This window comes from Crotalus tigris, unplaced genomic scaffold (assembly GCF_016545835.1).
Source record: "Crotalus tigris isolate CLP2741 ecotype Arizona unplaced genomic scaffold, ASM1654583v1 scf7180000017710.2780689, whole genome shotgun sequence".
Taxonomy (NCBI): domain Eukaryota; kingdom Metazoa; phylum Chordata; class Lepidosauria; order Squamata; family Viperidae; genus Crotalus; species Crotalus tigris.
Window position 1 is genome coordinate 694,509 of NW_024096582.1, and position 20,083 is coordinate 714,591.

Genomic DNA, 20,083 nt, shown 5'->3' on the forward strand with positions numbered 1-20,083 from the left:
TTCAGGGAGTTAAGAACTCCATCACTACACATTAAAATTAGATTGTATGGTGCAACTGATTCTCCAACGCAGGGCCAGAGTTACTCTCAGAAAGACTTTCTCTAATAAAGGAGAATATGTGTAACTCAGGATTGGAATGAGGGGTCCTTAGTGCTCTCTGAGCTTGATTGTTTACTTGCAGATGTTTCATTATCCAAACTAGGTAACCTTATCAGTGCTAGTAGATGGTACTTAGTTTGAGCAATGAAATATTTATAAGATAAAAATTAAGCTTGGAGAGCACCCAGGGCTTTCTGTAGTCCAGGAACCACTACATCTTGGACCTTCTGGCTCTAATGTCCAACATCTTTCTTGTTAGTTCTTCTACAATCTTTTGCAAGTGAGGAAGCAGAAAGTGCAACAAGAAGGAACAGGAGATCTCAGCTCTCCTTCCTCTAGGAGAGAGATATTGGTCAACTTGGTCCAGAAAAAGCAACTACTGAATTAGCTACACAAATAAGCAGAGGATCACTTTCATTTCATGGCCTTTCCAAACCCTTGAACCATCATTAAACTGGTGGCCACTGCTGTGGGATGCCCAACAGATTGCCATGTACCATCTTTAAAGAGGAGAAGAATATGCACATCCTATCTGAACTGACCTTATGGTGCACATGGAGGGAAAATATTAAAATATTTGATGTAATAGCTATGTTCACATTATATTCTTAGCCACGACTAACTGCACATAATTTTTAACCATGATTTACTCAAATTTCCCAATATCTTGGGTGCATAGGAAACTGTCCTCCATAAATGAAACATTCTGGCTGATTCTGCACAACAGTCTTGAATAAAATGGGCTTCTCTATTTTGTGTACAGCATATTGTTTGAACATCTATGCCTCTTGTCTTTTTTCTTTTTTTGAAACTGCAGAAAGGACTTCAAGAGAAATTATTATTTTTTTCTGATAGAGAAGGAGAACTCACGAGTCAGTTTATGAGTAGGGATGCTAATACCAATGGTGGTGTTGATGTTGGCCTGAGCATTTGGAATCAGTCTTGCAATAATCAGTAGTCTCCATAAAATGAATCCACTTTTCTCTCATCACTTATGGCTGTTAAACTCTCTATATCTTATAAACAATTCTCCTCTACAATCCACCTCAACTTATGACCCTAATCGAGCCTGGCAATTAGAGTAATAAGTCATGATAGTTGTAAAACAGATCTTCCATGTGATCAACACGATCCTATGACCTCTTTTGCAGCAATTGTAAAATGAATGCGGCGGTCATCAAGCGAACCCATTGTTTGCTATGGGGCATTTTTGCCAGAAACCAGAAGTAAAAATCAGTTTTCAGCAAAAATGTTGTAAATCAACATTTACAACATGTGACTATGGGATACTGCAATTGTACCAGTTGCTAAGCCCCAAAATGTGGTCATGTGACTGCTGGAGGTGTCTGTCAGAACTTTAAAATCGGATCATAAGTACCTTTTGAGGGAGTCTGTTGTAACTTGAATGATCACTAAGCAATCAGTGGAAAGTAAAGGACTACCTGTATTCAGAGAAATACCAGTATACTACAGCAAGGCTTTTCAACCAGTGGTACAGGTACTACCTGTGGTACATTTGCACCTGGCAGGTGATATGCGACCATCCTAGAAAAGTGGTAGAGGGGGAGGGGAATGAGCTGAACCGGTGGCAGCATCGCACAAGCCTGAGCGAGAGATGGCTGGAGCTGCAGGGCTGCCAGAGCTCAGTGGAAGCACCAGGATAAGCGCCAGGCTCCACCTGGAGCTCGGTGCTGATCCTGGCGCTTCTGCTGAGCCCAGATGAAGCGCCGATCAGCTGGAATGTTGCGTCATCTCCAGGGTCTTGTGATTTACATTCAGATGCTTGGCAATTGTTTCATATTTATGACTGTCACAGTGTTCCAGGGTCATGTGAAGTGACCAAAACCTGCTGCAACCACCCAGCAGACAAGGGGAGTAAAAACCAAACACCCCCACCCCACCCTCTCTGCCAATCCTCAACAGAAATGCTCACAACAATGAAAACCTCGGACAGGAGGAAGAGCGCCACCGGGTGGGCAGGCAGGTGTCTTGCTCGGCTGTGGCTTGTGGGACACTTTTTTCAGTGCCATTGTAACTTTGAACAGTCACTAAGCAAATTGTTGTAAGTCAAGGACTACCTGTACTTTATCACTTTTTTCCTTTTTTTTTTTGGTCATTAAGTTTTTGACACCTTGTTAGGTGACTGGTGGTACTCAGATGTTGCCATATCCTAAAAGTGGTACAATGGGTGAAAAGGTTGAAAAGCCCTGTACTACAGTAAGATAGAATATGTATGAACAGGTACATCATGAGAATAATGAAGAGTTAAAGCACAAAGAGAAAGTGCTTAAGTAACAGTTAAAATGTCTTCTCTAATAATAAGACCCAGGAAGATAAGTATCCAGTTGGGACTTACAATAAAATTCAAAGGGTGGGGAATTAATATGTATTATAAAGTCATTGGTAAACAAGAAGCATCGATTGCATGATTTGAGGATTCGGATCAAGCTAGACTAAAAATACTTTGGAATCCCTGGAGATAATTGTTTCCCAATGCTTGTTTATTGAAATGGTGTAACTGAGAAAAAAAGAAAGTTATTGTTATAACAAGTTCTTTATTCTCTACTATTCAGCTTTCTAATGAAACATAAATGTATTATAAGAGATTAAACATTCTCATGTCTGGCTTCCATAATTGACAATTTAATAAATCTTACTTCATTTATACTTAGTTTGTTTATACTTAGACAATTGTGGGCAGCTTACAGTTAAGAAAAGCAATAGATAAAATATCATAGTTGAACATTTATAGAATATTTCATCTGTCTTTATGAAATCATTAAATAACTTTAACATAACAAATTTAAGAAAGATAATAATTGCATTCCATTAGTTTTATCCTCTTCCAGCTGCATTTTCTTTGCACTTCTTGATATATTTTAATTCTGATTATGTAAGAAAGCAATTATGTATAACTCCATAATAATTTTAGTTGCTTCCTTGTCTAATTAATTATTTTTATGCACACACTTGTATAAGAATAACATTTCTAAAATAATTTTTAGATTCTGTCTACATCTTTCTTAGCTGTCCACATCGATAAGAAACATTGTGCACTGTGTGAAAGAAAAATGCTTTTCCAGTGTGTTCCTAATTACTGTAATTTTTGTAAGCACATACAAAATTAGTAACATCTGCTACACCATTTTAAAATTGAAAACTAATTAAAATCCAGTTATCTTTTCACTAAATATCTGCTTTCTCTTTTCTAACATCCATTCTTTTGGCCATCCAGTTCCTTTTCCAGTTCACTATTTCCCAAACTAATTATCTATGCTTATAAACCAGACTTCCAAGCACATAAAGCAGGGACGTCAAACTGCTGGCCTGAGGGCTGGTTGCATCATCTGGAGCTACGCCCACCCCAGCTCCGGCAATGCAAAAAAAGTTGTGATACGTCATGACACGTCATATAATGCGGCGAATTTGATACCCGTGACACAGAGGTTAAGCCATTCAAAGACACTTGACTTTGAATTAATCTTAATTAACCAGGGCTAAACTTGTGATTTCCCACTCTTTCCCACTTCTGCCTCCTCTTAATCTATGTTAATGAAAAGAAAGCAAGTGGCTAAGTATCAGTCAGGTAAAAATAATTACTATTTGAATTGAGTGGATTCCTATTGACCACATAGATCAGGGATCTTCAAACTTGGTCCTTTTATGACTTGTGAACTTCAACTCCCAGAATTCCCCAGCCAGTGTGCTTGGCTGAAGAATTCTGGGAAAACCTCCGACATAGATAAATCTTCATTGTTTTCTGGGTAGTTATTGTGTATGGCACTGATGACAGGATTCACTAGCTAAAGGCTGCTCCTCTCTACCCATCATGTGAGCTTATTATTTAGCTGTTAACACAAGCTGGGAGCAGAAGAGGCAATACACTTTCCTGTCAGACAAAAACTTTCTTCCAAGAAAGTAGAGTTATTGTTTTGGCAAGGAGAAGAACAGAGCCTGTGAACTTGAACAGAGATCAGAAAAAAAATCAATGATGTTTGGCATCACAAAATGGATTCTAGGCAGCACTGATTAATTGAGACATTTTGATTCCAGAGCAGTTTGGGGCAGGTTTCCTGAAACTGATATGGGCAGGGTTTAAAGACTACAAAAAAAGATGGGCGCCAAGGAATATGTCTTTCTGCCCTAGATGGGTTCTGAGCCTACCAGCCAAAAGACATTTTCCACTAATGTAATTAATGCCTTTACTTAACTCTAAGTGGAAATTGAGGATTGCAGAAATAACTACATACATAAAAAGCAAAGTTTACTAGAAGCACAAATCTTTTACCAGAAATCAAATAGATAAACAAATTGTACTTGATCAGGCACATACAAATCAAGTCTCTACTTCTCTGCTTTACTGCCACATCATAAGGAAAAGAGGGTGAGTAGGAGAGTAGAAAAGAGTGTAGCAAAGACAAATATCTTAGGTAAGTGCCATTTGATTTTCAAATAATCTATTTTCTCAAAAGAAACGCATCTCATCTTGTTTATGTTTAAATACAAGGAAAAAATCACAATGATTTCTGATGTGCAGTGAATCAATAAAATATTAATGACAAAATAATTTGCTGCTATTTCCAAAATATCTTTTTATTTAATCTAAAGCAATGGTTCTCAACCTTTTTAATGCGCGACCCCCCAACCGGTCGTAAGTTGAGGACTACTCAACCGGTCGTAAGTCAAGGACTACTCAACTGGTGCAGCACCATTTGCAGAATGGGACTTTTGGCGAGCTCAGCAGGGCAGAGACAGCCTGGACAATTCCTATTGGCTTTTGAAAGCCAATAGAATTAGACTCTATTCAAGAGAGTCTGTTCTATTGGCTTTCAACAGCCAATAGAATAAAAGGGAAGCACAGCTAAGGAAAAAAATGGCGGACTGCGTTGTTTGGCGACCCCCGTGAAATGGTCGTTCGACCCCAAATGGGGTCCCGACCCACAGGTTGAGAACCACTGATCTAAAGCTTTCTGATTTCTTTGTGGTCTAAATACTAACCAGGCCCATCGTTGATTTTTTTTTCAAAGTTAGCCAAGATCAGCTTCTAGGTATTGCCAACAGGAGGGTAAAAAGCTACAATCACACAAATGTTGTTGGGCTCAGAGTAAGCCTTGCTTTCCTCCATCAATAATTCTTGTTTCACTCTTCTGTGCATCCCAGGAGCAGATGAAAAGAAACAATGCAGAGATGGCCCAAATGGAGGGAGCCTCTGTGTTTGGAGGCCAGAAAGAAAGGTTACCCTGAAATTATATTTTGTTCCAATTCAGAAGGCATTTTAGGTTAGGTGATCTGCTCAGAGACTAACTCTAGGTAATTACAGGTAGTCCTTGTTTAGCAACTGTTTAACATTACAATGGATCCAGAAAAGATACTTATGATTCACATATAAAGTTCTTATGACCAACCCACCCCCAGGGTTAGTTACATAATTGCATCTTGAGTGCTTGGCTACCGACCTGCATTTATGGCCTACAGTTTGACCACGATTTATTTCCCCCCCCCCAGAAACTAGCATTTACTTCCGCTTTCCAGCCAAAAATGTTTATTACAATGAGCTCACTTAATGACCATGGCATTTGCCTAATCACTGCAGAGTTTGCTTAACAATAGCTGATTTGCTTAATAACCATAGTGATTTGTTTAATGATTGCCGTAACAAAAATTGATAAAATCAAATTGGTCACGTGATGACCTGCTTAACAACCAACACAATTTACAACCTTAACTCCTAATTTAATTAGGGTCATAAGTTAAAGACTCCCTGTAAAGTTTAATTTGGGCATGAAGCTAATCTAGAAATTAGGTTACAATACAGCTCTTTAACCTGGTTTAAATTGTAAGGTACACAAGAAATGTACATGTTATAATTTTTCATTTCTGTTAAAGGAATAGGCATATAAAGGCACTTAGCTAAGGTATTTTTAGGAAAGGAGATGAAGTAAGCTGGAGGAATGGAGAGAAACTATATACACTGACTGAAAGCATACTTTTAGAACAGTGCACACTATTGTAGAATAGCATATAGCTTATTAATAACATATTATTCAATTTATATAAGGTTTATACTTTATAAAAACTGTCTAGAGCAGTGGTTCTCAACCTTTCTAATGCCGCGACCCCATAATACAGTTCCCCATGTTGTGGTGACCCCCAACCACTTATACATCACCGGGTGTCAGGGCGTGGCCAAAGAAAAGGGGAAAAAAATGGCGGACAGCCTTGTTTGGCGACCCCCGTGAAATGGTCGTTCGACCCCAAATGGGGTCCCGACCCACAGGTTGAGAACCACTGGTCTAGAGTTAGTATTTTAAAGTATAATTATGAACCAAAGTGCAGCCATGTTTAATCGAAGCATGAACTCTGTTATACACATAGCTTCTAGGTGAAAAGCAGGCACTCTTATAAATAAACAAGGGAAGACATAAATCTTTTATAATTGCAATTATCCAGTTTATCTACCTTGTAGATAAGGCTATACCCTTAGCAGATGTTACAAATCATGCCACAGAAAAGGGAGGGGAGATAAGACAGGAACAAAAGGGGCTTTTGATCTAATAATTGGAGGGTTTGGTAATTGTAATGGTTGCTAGGTGGTCAAAAAGCATGTGACCAATTCAAACCTTTCAACTGGGTTTGGAAGGATGTGGTGTGATGCATGGGATAGGGTATAAAAGTCAATGCTGAAATTCATTCAGTGTGGCCCTTTATTTGCATATAGAAGGGTACACCAGCTTTTGCAAAAGCTTTAATAAAACTTGTTTTGTTTTCCAACACCCTTCAAGTTGAATTTTTATTCCTCACAAAATGAATGTAGTCTAGGCACGTGCAAAACTGATTCATCAGGGAGGAAAATTAATAGTACTTTAAAAATGTTCATTGCAAAATGAACTGCAATGTGAAACAATTGTCACTAATGTACAGTTACATCATCTGTTTCTGTCATTGGCTCAGAGAAGTTATAATCAGCATGAAAATCAAGGAGAGGAACTCCACCTTTATACATAAGTTTAAATAAAAACAAATAGCCTGAAAACACCCTTCTAATACCATACTTCCGTAGACTAGATGGCACATAACAATATCTGCTCAACTAAAGACTGAATTCATTTCATTACTGCGGTTAACAACTAGTCTCATTAAGCCTAGAGCTTCTTGAAAAAGCTGGTATAATTTGAATATATACATGCTTATGATTAGAGATAAAAGACAATGTTCTTCATATGATTATCTGTACACACCATAACACTGCTTGATTTCTATCTTACATATAGTCTAGTTAGGCAACTTATTGTCTCTATTGTAATCTTCCAATCTGGTATCTTCCAGATGAATTTGGCCTACAAACTACATTACACAAGGCAGCTTGTAAGTTATAATTTTAATTGGGCTTTAGGATGTGTATCCTTGTTATACTTGCTTACTACAGAGGATAAGTGCCATTAAAGTACATTTGAGTAAACACGTATCAGTGTTTTTCCTTGGAGAAGTTTTGCTTCTCATGCAAGAAGCTTCATTGATTCTGGCAGAATGGTGGGATGGGAAGGGGAATGGAAGGATTAGTTCTGACATAAGGGGGATGGTGGAAGGGTCATATTTCTTTGCAGTCATCTGGTCCTTAACATTTAGGATCCTTCCATTCCCCCTTCCCCCCACTATCCTGCCAGAACCGATGAAGCTTCTTGGATGAGAAGCGAAACTCGTCTTCCAGGAAAGCCAAAGGAAGTCCAGCTGCCTTTTGAAGAAGCACCTTTGAGACTACCATAACCTAGATGACTGAGAATCTCCATAGATAGACCCATATCAGTTATTATATAAATGTGCCTTCTCATTCGACATGAAAGAAGAGTGGCATAGCAGCAGCATTTTTGTTTGTGCAACTTATTTTTTTATGCTAATAGGGAGAAATCCAGGTACAGTGGTACATAAAAAGGGCCAATTCCCATTAGCCTTGGGATATTGCTGGTAATTAAATTCCAAGCTAAGCCATAAGCCTTAAGGAGAAAAGTTGAGGTTCGTGAATTAAATGCTTTCAACCACTCCCTTTGTTTCAATGATAGATATTACCAAGTTAAATAATGGCATATTCAAATCATATGTGTTCAAACGTGTGAACTCAACCAGCACTAATAAATACTTGCCAAATCAAAGCTAGTTTTAATCTGTTATTTTAGTGCCATGTTGACCATTCAAAGTTTTTCGCTGCCATGCTACCTAAGAATTGTGGGGCTTAAAATCCAGCATATCTAGAGGCAGCAGATTTGAGAATCTATTCTATGGGCCAAGCTTATTGTAACATACAAGGTGGACAGATCATGGTTTTGCAATGTCTTTAGACTGTTGAACAGAGATAGAAGGTAGTAGAAGATGTATAAGTTGATATTTTCCAGTATACTGCAGTTACACAACTGTTTTAAAAAATCAATATTTTACTGTCACCTAGATTAGTCTGTGGAAATTAATTTTTTTTAGAAAAACAGTGAATTTTTATGGGTTAAGAATTTTTAAGTAGCACCCTGGTTTTATTTTAAATTCTACAATCCATAAGCAGAAGGGTTTTTTCATAAATAAGACCACTTGCTAATGAAGAAAGGTAAAAGTTGTCAATATTTGTTGATCTGTCTTAATCCCATCTGTCTAAATTTCCATGTACATAATCTTGAAAAAGGAAGAGGTAATAGCAATATTAATATCTTCAAAATTAATTTATAAAATCATCCCTGCTCCTCCTCCACAAAACATGTGGAACACTTTTATCCTCCTAAGAAGATCTCAGTGAGTCAATGCCATGAGGAAGACCCCTCAACAAGTACTTTGCAGCCTGTTAGACATCCTATGGTAGATATTGACAGAGAGTATTATTAAAAATGAGGATGCAAAATCAATAAGATCCATGATGAATTCCCTTAGTATTTATGTTCTTTAACTGAGTAGGTCCAACACAGGTTCCAAGAACAGTCTATGCCAGGGGTGTCCAATCCTGGCAATTTTAAGACCTGTGGACTTCAACTCCCAGAAATCCCTAGCCAGCCAAATATATTGGGATGACAATTTCCTAAATTCCAAGCAGCATAGCTGAATTCTCAGAAATGCAGCTTTAACATATTTGGAAGATGCTACACTGGAAAAGGAAGAACAATACTTACACAGCACACAGAAAAACTATGTGGACATAACACATAGTTATGTCTATGACTAAGAAAGACTATGAGGAGCTGACTTATGTATAAAAACAAATGAAAATATCTAATGTTTAAGTTGGGATAGCTCATATTTTGTACATGAGATTTAGGATAAGATGGCACTTAACTAAATAAGAATCACTGACGTAAGACAAAGCAGTCCCATTCTGGCTGCTAATAACCCAACTGAACTCACTTTTTATTATCCAAACAAGCTACAGAAGAAAATCCCATACAGAAAGATTTTGGAGCTGAAATCTGCCTGTATTGCCTCAAGACCAACTGATTTCTTTTTTTAACTCAACAATTTTGTCTTTCTTGTAAAGGAAATGTATGCCGGTGAAGAGATCCGGGAACTAAATGTACTCCCAGTTAGACTGGAGTGAAGCAACCTGCAGCTGTGAAAAAGCACCCCAGGCTCAGGAATAAAAATCAGATGAACTAATGTCCCAATGCTCAGGGACCAAGGTTACCCACATCATCAAAAGACCATAAAGATTTAGATAGCATCTCTTTCTTGCCCATTCCTCTTGTGAAGGGCTCCTTCTTCCAATGTGTTGCCCTCCAAATGGATAGGATTTAAGCTTTCCACATTGGCGGAAAGCAACAGGTTGCAAAGAGGCTCTCAAAGCGCCTCCACTTACAGGCACCGCAAGAATTCAGTCGGTGCAGAACTGCAAAAGCGATCCAAGAAAGGATTTCCTACCTCAGCCTTTCTTTTTCGGCTTTTTTGAGTTGCGTGTCCCGCTCCAACACCTTGAGGATCTGCCGGGCTTCCTCGCCATTTAAGAAACTCAGATCTATGCCGCAGGACGACCGACTCATTCTGGATTTGGCGCTCTAGAGGTTAGCCCGGCTGTTCACCTTTGACTCTCGCGCTACGTCACCGGCATCACCCGGCCCGCCCTGCCTGGAAAGCGCAGCTTCGGATCCAACAAGCGACTAAGGAGGCGACGGGCCGGCAATTGTTCGCTCGCTCTTTCTCGTGAGCCTGGACAGGGCGAACTAAAGCCGGTAGTCAAAGCGCCTAGCCCCTACCTGCCCAAGAGACACCTGAGCGATTGACCGCTCGCTTGACTAATCCCAGCAAGAGCGCTTGAGTCCGAAAGTCGGAACGCGCCAATCGCTGAGTCGGAGAGGGGCGGGGTCTCCCTTTCTCAAGGTGGCTCGGAGTTAGTCCTCAAATATTTGCTTTTTAAAGGCTTCGGGACAGAAATGTTTGCTTTGGCTCCGGCCAACGCATTTGTAAAGCTGTGAGAGATAACGCACTGTAAAGATATGCGAAAGGAGTGAATGCAACTTCAGATAATGGCACAAGTTTTAGAGGCGCTGTTATTTTTAACATTCAAAGAGACTTTGGCAAAAGTCAAATAGCTATGGTAGAAACTAAGCCAGAATACCCTGAATTTGTATTTGGCATATTAGTATCTGGCTTGTAAAAGATACTTAGCATAGCCATCCCAACAAGGAGGCATCAACTCTCAGAACTCTCAGTAATAACCATGAAGTTGGGGAGGGGGGGATTTCTAGAACTACACATACAACACACAGATTAAGGAGAGCTAGCTTAACCTGTGTGAATCCAGCCAGTCCTGCTTTATTAAAAAAAAATAAGCAAATTATCATATGGGTTTAGTTCACCACTAAAGAAGATGGACAAGGAGAAGTGTGGGCACCTGTTCAAATAATGGTTGATGAGGCAGAGGATATTTGAGCAGATTCACATGCAATGATGCATCTAGAGCTGAATCTGGGAAGCAAAGTCTGGGCAAAAATGCAGCTAAAGATTAGCAAGTAATGAAGGCAAAGGTCAAAAGCTTTGGTAGCAGAAGTCAGAGGTGAGGACTAGAAAGTTACAGATTTTCATTTTGATATTGGTACTTAAAAATACCTTAGTCTTGCTTATAAAATGATTCTAAAGCAGTATTTTTCAAACTTGGCTACTTTCAAATATGTGGACTTCAATTTTCACAATTCCTCAGCTAGTATGCAGTTAACGTTTATTTTGTCCCAGAAAAAGATGCAGATTTTTTTGCCTGTTTCCTCCAAGCAGTGGCTGATTAATGTATATCTATCTATCTATCTATCTATCTATCTATCTATCTATCTATCTATCTATCTATCTATCTATCTATCTCCTATCATGTTCTAAACAATTATTCTACACTGAAATCTTTTTAAATGTATTTTTTCAGCTTAGATGATCATTTTCCCAGACATAAAAAAGTACTGCAGACTTTTACAGAACACAACCTACGTCATACACTTCACATATTTATGTCTAAATATGAAGAGTGTATGGATTAGTTTCTGCCTGTAATATTTTTTTAAATGACATCAACATCAGGATGAAAAATCTGATGGGATAATTAGCACCATACTTAATGTTACTAAAGCAGGTGCAAAAATATATCATATTAATGAATGAGCCATCTACTTTTATTCTTAGGCTTTCATATTTGATATAGTGCTGTAAATGGAGGGATTTATACTCTATAGTGAAAGTTGCAAAAATGGCAACGATGAAAAAAAATAGTTTAAAATACTAAACAAAAAAAAGAGTATAGAAAAATTGTTCATAAGAAAAGCGAAATATTGGGATAACCTCATAGCAATTAGCTCAGAAGTGTTGAAGAACTGTAGAATCCAGTCTGTTCCTGTTTAAATTAATTGCTTTGGGAGATAACTACAAGATAACATGCAAGACAAGTTTAATTAAATCAATTAATTAAATTACAGGAAAAGTTACACTATAGAACAAATGCAAATATGCAGCATTACTTGGTTCTATACTAAAAATAGAAAAGATAAGAAAGCTCTTGATGGAATGCCCAAATCTTTCCCAAACAACCATTCCTCTGTTACAGCTGTATAAAGTTTTTTTTTAAGTGTCAATAAACTGAAAATTGATAAATATAGTTTGACAACAAATTTTATATGCCCCCCAACTCCCAGAGACTCTGGACAGTTTCAATGCTTTATTTTAATATTTATATTATTTAACCACAATAACACATTATTTATTCACAGATACCTCTATAGACATAAACTTACAAATATATTTTTATATTTATTTATTTATTTATGAGACTTATATACCGCTTAATATATGTTGTTCAGTGTGCTTGTTTGCAGTGTTAGAGAAAATTGTATGTATGCGTAGGGATATTTGCTGCCATTCATGAGAATAAGCCTCTAAGGCAGACATGTCAAACTTGCGATGTCATGTGACATCGCGCAACGTATCGGAACTTTTTCCCCATTGACAACAATGAGGTGAGCACGGTTTCCAGGTGATGCGTCCAGCCTGCAGGCTGGCAGTTTGACACCCCTGCTCTAAGGTCTCAAATAAAATTGTGGAGAATTTTAATAGTAAGAGTATTGACTTCTTTCATCCATGTGAGCCTTTGTGTGAGAGCTCCTGTGATAAAATTAATATGAAGAATGCTTTAAGAAAATAGAATGCACATTGAAAAACTAGGATGACAACATGGAAAAAATGAGGACAGTTGTGAAAGTTGTTGATCACAACCTATAGCAATCAAGAGTCCTGAACTACTTTTGATCTTAATGAGCTGGAATTCATTTCACTGTAGTTCACACAGCACTATTCTTAAATGTCATATGGGCATATTTTGATACATTTCTGAGGTGAGCAGTTATTGATAGCTCAATGTTATAATTTACACATGCCTTCGAGGTGCTGTAGTACTTAGCAGATGGAATCAAGACTGCAATTGTGCAGATTAATTATGCTTTTCATCAACACTCTGGCTTTCTCACAATAATCCAACTTGTTTTCAATCTTCTAAACTAGTCTGTTGACTGGGAATTTGTTTTTCCATTCCCTGTTTTAAAGTAAGCTTCAACATGTAAATAAAATAAATTGCCAGCCCTCAAGCTGCTTTATATGGATTGAGGAGAAGCACTACACTACTTTAGTCTTTACCTCAAGCCAATTTTCTGTTTCATCAGCACCATAACATATACTATTGTAAGACACTCCAGTTATGAATATTCTAACTAAGAAATTGCTGAGTTGAAAGCATCAACTTTCTTGTTATTGAAGATTAAATGCTTTTTCCTCAAAGATCCATTTCTTTAAAGTTCTACAACCTCAGAATGACATTGGCAGTTGTCAAACTAGAAGCAGTTCTATATATTTAAATATAAAATTGCATTGACTAGACAGAGCGAGAAGGAAGCATTTTTTAAAGAAAACATTGTATTTATTGGAGGGAGGGTTAGAAAAATTTTCTTCATTTCTGGTCTAAAAATGGAAGCTAACTGGGCCAGTTAGAGCAGGGTTGTTATGGAAACAAAACCAGGGCAGGTCTCAGAAGGGTGAAGAACTGTGCATATTATTTTGTGTTCTGTCAGAGGAAAATAAGATATAATAAACAAATAGATAAAGTATAATGTTCTCTGAATCTTTGGCTTGTTGAGTAGTTCAGGAGTGCTTAAACAGTAGCGGTACATTCAGGGCAAGTGCATCTGAGATTCCTTGTATCTCAGAATATTTGGCTTAGTTCAGTGCAACATTTGTTTTGCAGCTGTCTTTCGCAGTACTCTTTTCAAACTTGGAACCTGTCCTATCTGTAAACAAATCACTAGTCTACAAGGATAAATTATTTATCTAGGGTCTGTAATCTGTGCTCTTCAGGCAGAAATTAGGTGTCCAGTTCAGCCCTTCTATTCTATTGAGCCTCCGTGCTATCAGCCCCCTCTACCACAAAGATCCGGCAGGAGAAGGGCACTGTGGACAAGTGTGAGAGCTGTGAATCATAAACACAAAGCTTTCGCTGTGTCTCTACATAACAGATACAGGTGCCCTTGCTGACCTTAATAGGGACATGAAGGAGACAGGTAAAGGTATTTATGATGATAACTCAAATAAGAAGGGGATCGTGGTCTGAGATGAAGAACTTGTTTTTGACAGGGAGAAATATGCAAGAACAGAAAGGCATCCAAAAAGAGAAGCCACCTTCTGGTTGGTGATTCAATTATAAGGGATGTAAATTTAGGAAAGGATACAGAGGTTTTGAAACAGGTCAGGTGTCTTCCAGGTACTACTTCCAGTAGGGACAAGAAGTGTATTTTTAAAATAGTCAAGAATGCCAGCAAGGACTGTGATGTGGATGCTATTGTACATCTTGGCACTAACGATCTTTCCCAAAAAGATGTACTCTCTGTGCAGAATGATTTCCAGAGATTGGGGCAGGAACTTAGCAGGATAGGCTGTAGGCTTACTTTTTCAGAGGTTTTACCAGTGTATAAGGAGCAAAATGGAAAAGGCCAGCATATAGTAGAATTCAATATGTGGCTAAAGGGGTGGTATAAAGGGGAAGGCTTTGGTTGTATTAGTCACAATGTCTGTAGCTGGTCCAATGAAAAAATGTACAAAAGAGATGGTTTGTATCCATCAAAGAAAGGGACTGAGTTACTCGGCTATAAATTCACAGATTTTCTGGAGGAATATTTAAACTAAACAATGGGGACAGTGAGTTAATTGATACAGAACATCCCTGTCCCCGGCAATTAAAAAATTATAGGGTTAGCAGTGCATGTAACACAGATGTGTGTGTGTGTGTGTGTGTGTGTGTGTGTGTGTGTGTATAAGAATATCAAACAAGGTTGTCAAGCAAATTAAGCTTTTAATAGTGAGTGCCACACAAAGTACATTAACCAAACAGGTGGTAAGAAAATAAGGGAATTCAGGCACCACACTGGTTATGTAGAAAGTAAACACAGGGTCAGTCATAAAGAACTCAAATGTCTATATACCAATGCACAGAGTATGAACAGTAAACAGAGTGAACTAGAAATTCAGGTAAATGAGGGCAGATATAATATAGTTGCCATTACAGAAACGTGGTGGGATGAAACCCACAAATGGAACACACAGCTAGAGGGATTTAAATTATTTAAAAGAAACAGACCAAATAAAAGAGGAGGTGGAGTTGCTCTCTATATAAGAAATAACTATATCTCTACAGAAATAGAGCACAACAATGATGAAAACTGTCTCGAATGCATTTGGGTCAATATAAAAGGGGGGGAATGACAGTGCCATAGGTATATACCATAGGCCACCCAACCAAGCAGAGGAAATAGATGAACTTTTTGCTAGTCAGCTAACTAAGGTATGTAGGAAGCACATCAGAATAGTAATGGGGGACTTTAATTACCGTGACATCAACTGGGAGACAAACTCTGTACCAAGTGGAAGAGCAAACAGATTCCTGACAAACCTAGCAGACAACTTTGTCTCCCAAAAAGTAGAGAAGGGAACTAGGGGATTAGCTATATTGGATCTAATCCTCACTAACAGAGATGAAATGATAGAAGGTGTTGAAGCCACAGGAACCCTGGGAGGAAGTGATCATGCAATATTGGAATTCAATATTATGGAAGTGCAAGCAATAGAACACAGTCAAACTCGAGTCTTGGATTTTAAGAGAGCTAATTTCAACAAACTTAGAAAGAGCTTGGCAAGGATTCCATGGATGAGAATCCTCAAGGGGAAAACAACTCAAGAAGCTTGGGAAATGTTGAAAAGTGAGTTAAAAGCCCAAACTAGCACAATACCAACAAAGAAGAAAAATAACAGCTCTCAAAAGAAACCAGCTGCATAAAGAACTCTCTGATAAATTGAAAGATAAAAAGGACAAGTATAAAAAGTGGAAAGAGGGGCACATAACTAAAGCAGAATATCAGCAAATAGTCCGAGCTTGCAAAGATGAAGTGAGAAAAGCTAAGGTTCATTCTAAGGCTTGGGTCTTATTTAAATTCAGCTGTGGTTTATATGCCTGATAAATGTTGGCAGTGCATCCTACACGACACAGAAAAAGATCTAATAAAGAGGTTAGCACACATTAGCTGGGACCAGCATTCCGTTTGCTTAGCACTCATTAAGGATGAGTCAAGGAGAAAAGGTGCCAACAAAGCTGATTTTTTTTTTGTTATTTAAGTGAAGACCAATCTTACTCCAGGGAAAGGTGGTAATCTCTCTGCTTATTCAAGGCAGGCAATGTCACAGGAAAAATAAGTCAAAAGCACATATATCATCATTTGGCAACATTTTATGTCAGAAAATTAGCATGTACAAATTATGGAATTCCTTAAGCTACTGTGACAAAGCCTTGCATTATTATATATAAAATTCATAAGCTGCCAAATCCCAAATAACTACAGGTAGTCCACGACTCACGACTACAATTGAGCCCCACATTTTTGATGCTAGGCGAGACATTTGTTAAGTGAATTTAGCCTCATTTTACAACCTTTCTTGTCACAGTTGTTAAGTGAATCACTGCAGTTGTTAATAACACAGTTGCTCATCAGAAGATGATCACCATGGCCCTGGAACACTGCAGCCGTGATGAGTCAGTTGCCAAGAGTCTGAAATCTGAACACGTGACCATGAGGATACTGCAACAGTTGTAGGTACTGACAGTCATAATATGCTGACTCTGTAAACCACTTACGGCTGTAAAAGCACTATGAAGCGGTGTATAAGTCTAAATCAGTGGTGGGATTCAAATACCTGAACAACCAGTTCTCTGTGTGGATGCAGGCCTGGGCTTCCAAGGCCTAGAACAGACTTCCGGAAGTGTCATCCACACACTTCCAGTGGGCTGTTCTAGGCCTGGAAGGCCTTCTCCAGGCCTCCGAGGCCTAGAACGGACTTCCAGAAGCAGTGTGTATTCAGCCAGTTCTCCAAACTCAACAAAATTTATCTACCGGTTCTGCTGAACTGGGGCGAAACGGCTGAATCCCACCACTCATCTAAGGGCTATTGCTATCGAAATTGTCCTTTTGGGAAAAGTGCAATGGAGTAGAACATTGAAGTATATTCATTGATGGGGGGAGAGGTGTCGAGATGATTGATGTACATAAAAAGAAAGAGCTTTGATTGTGTGGTTGCAGGAGCTATCCTGACTTTTGATCACAAAGACACAGACCCCCCCCAATATCTCATGTCTGAAATTTAGCAGCATGCTTTTCTAATTTTTTTATAACGAATTTTGACTTATGCACTCACCAGATAAAGATACTTTCGTGCTGCTGCCATATTCCCTGCAGCCACTGAAGAAAGAAAATAAATTTTAAAAAATGTGGCCAGAAATAATCGCCAATTCATTTTTTAAGAGTTGTAGTTAAACAGGCCAGGATAAAATGCCAATCTTGTCCAGTCTCATTATATGTCCATTTCTCTACTTTTCACTCAGTCTTTTGTTGGGAAGTATTCCATTACTTGTTGCATGCCTAACTCTGCCCTGGGTGCGGCATAACCACACCCATCACTGCATACCCGTGCTTCCAGGGACTCAGGATTAGCAGCTCTTTCTCTTTATTCATCATTCCCTAATTTGAGATAGATGCAAACATTTCCTTGGAATAATATTAACTGTTTTGTTGCCTTTAGCTTGGGAATTAAATATTCTTTAATTTGCAACGTTTTTAGTCACAGCTGAACCATATGCCAGATGGACTATTGCTAAATCTAAATTATCCTGTTACATATGTAAAAACAAATGCTTCCCTATTTACCTAGAACTTACATTCTTTTCACTACTAACTTTAGAAAAGCCTCCCTCAAATTCAGCTTGACTCATGATGACTACGGTACATTGACATGTCCAAATTATTATCCTGGCAATATCACCATCTCCATATTTACCATCATGTCACATAATGTTTTTATATTGTTTTATTATGTTGTTGTAAACCGCTCAGAGTCAGGTGAGATAAGTGGTGTAGAAATTTAATAAATAAAATGACTTTTTGGGGAGATTTAATTTATACTTTACAATCTCTGGGCTATAGGTCTAGGACTTCTCGTGTTCTCCTTAGGAAGAAGGCAGATATACGTCTCCTAGGATAATGTTGCACGATAACCGGGACCAGTGGTTTAGTTTTCCAAGCTTTTGGATTTGTGCTGGAGTCCATCCTGAGGAACTTCTCTCTACAGGAATACACATTCCGCTCCAGCATGACTCCAAAAGCTCGGAAGACTAAAAACCTCTGGCCCTGGTGACTGACCCAGATTGGATCCTGTTCTCCTTAGCTTTTCCAGGATCAGCCAAAACTGACTAGTTGCTGTCATCTGGGAATTATTATCACTTCTGGATATAGACGGAGGTTCCCTTATATTATCTCCCTTGTAAAAAACAGTGCTATTTTTTCTCATTCTGGCTTTATTAATGATACTGACACAATCCTTTCATGTATGAAACTTCAACATTTTGCAACTTCTCTCCTCAAAACAAGTTCCTTTCCCAAAATTACCACCAACCTTTTGTTACCTAGTCTTTATATGTTTTCATCCCACTTTAATGGCCAGGATTTTTTCCAAAACATCCCAAAATTAAAGTTTGGATAGAAGCTCTGAAATCTCCAGTTGAGATCTCTAGCTCTGCTATCAGGGAATTGTAATTCCTGTGGGAATTAACAGTTGAAAGTCTCTAATCCAGTTTACGACCATAGAAATTAGCATGACCACTCTAAAAATAAGCATGGCATGGATTTCAAAAGATTATGAGATTATTTTTGTTTTTACATGATGAAATACATGATCTCAAAAATATTCACCGAGTAACCTAATGACTATATTAATCTCATTGATCCTCATTGTAGATTGACAGAACTGAAGTTAAAAAGTGAAGGTTAACAGCTGAGCACTGATATGTGTAAATTGCTATTACAACCAGGGTTGCCACTTCTAGAGATGGGCTACAGTTCAGCAGGACAACAATATTTCTAGACTAGAGTTTAGCAATTTGGGGCTCTCAAACTCTTTTGCAACTTGAAGCCCTTTTCAATTACATTTTTAGTGGTTCAGCAACACAACTGCCATATTAATACTGATGTTTGTAACTACTTTGAAAGAGAAAATCCATTGAAAAATTAAAAAGAAATACCCAACCTTTGCCCCCCCCCCCAAAGTCCTAGCCTTGATGATATGCAACCCCAAACAGCTGACATCATTGCCCATTCACTGTACCTTGGCTAGAGAATTCTGGGAGTTGACGTGCACAAATCTTAAAGTTGCTAAATTTTAAAAAACACTGATGTCGAGAGTAAGGAGGAAGGCCTTGATGGAGTTATGTATGCTCCATTGCCTAGACCAGAGGTCCCCAACCTTTTGGGCACCAGGTACTGGTTCCATGGAGAGAAGTTTTTCCACAGACCGAAGAGTGCGTGGTTTTGTGTGCTGCCTGCATCTCGCGGATGGGGCTTTGCTTGTTTGTGCCAACTGGTTGCTAATATGCTGTGGACCAGTACTGGGCCACAGACTGGGGGTTGGGGATCCCTGGCCTAGATCAATGTTGCTCAACCTCAGCAACCTTACGTGGATTTCAACTCCCAGAAACAGCTAGAATCTTAAAATTGCTGAAGTTGAAAAAAACTGCCCCAGGCAAAAGGGATTAAAGTATTTGTTAAGTACTGTACAGAAAAGCAAGGTAATATGTGGCAGCGGCTCAGATATCTCCCTAATTCATCAAACAGGTACAGCACAATTAGATTTGCAAGATCCTAATATTATAGCCTAATGAAATATAGATATCCTGTGGAGTTGATTTCATGTAGTGGTCTACATAGTGGGACTGACACCCACTGGGAATTCAGCTGAAACTGACTTCTAAAGCCAAGAAATGACTTTTTTCCAAAACAGGTTATGACATAATAGTTGCATAATTCCTCTTGTTACTGATATCAATTACTGTTTCATTCCAGGTTTATACTGTGCTTTGTTATGAGCATATACGAAATTAAGTTAGAATGCCCGTAGCCACTTTTCT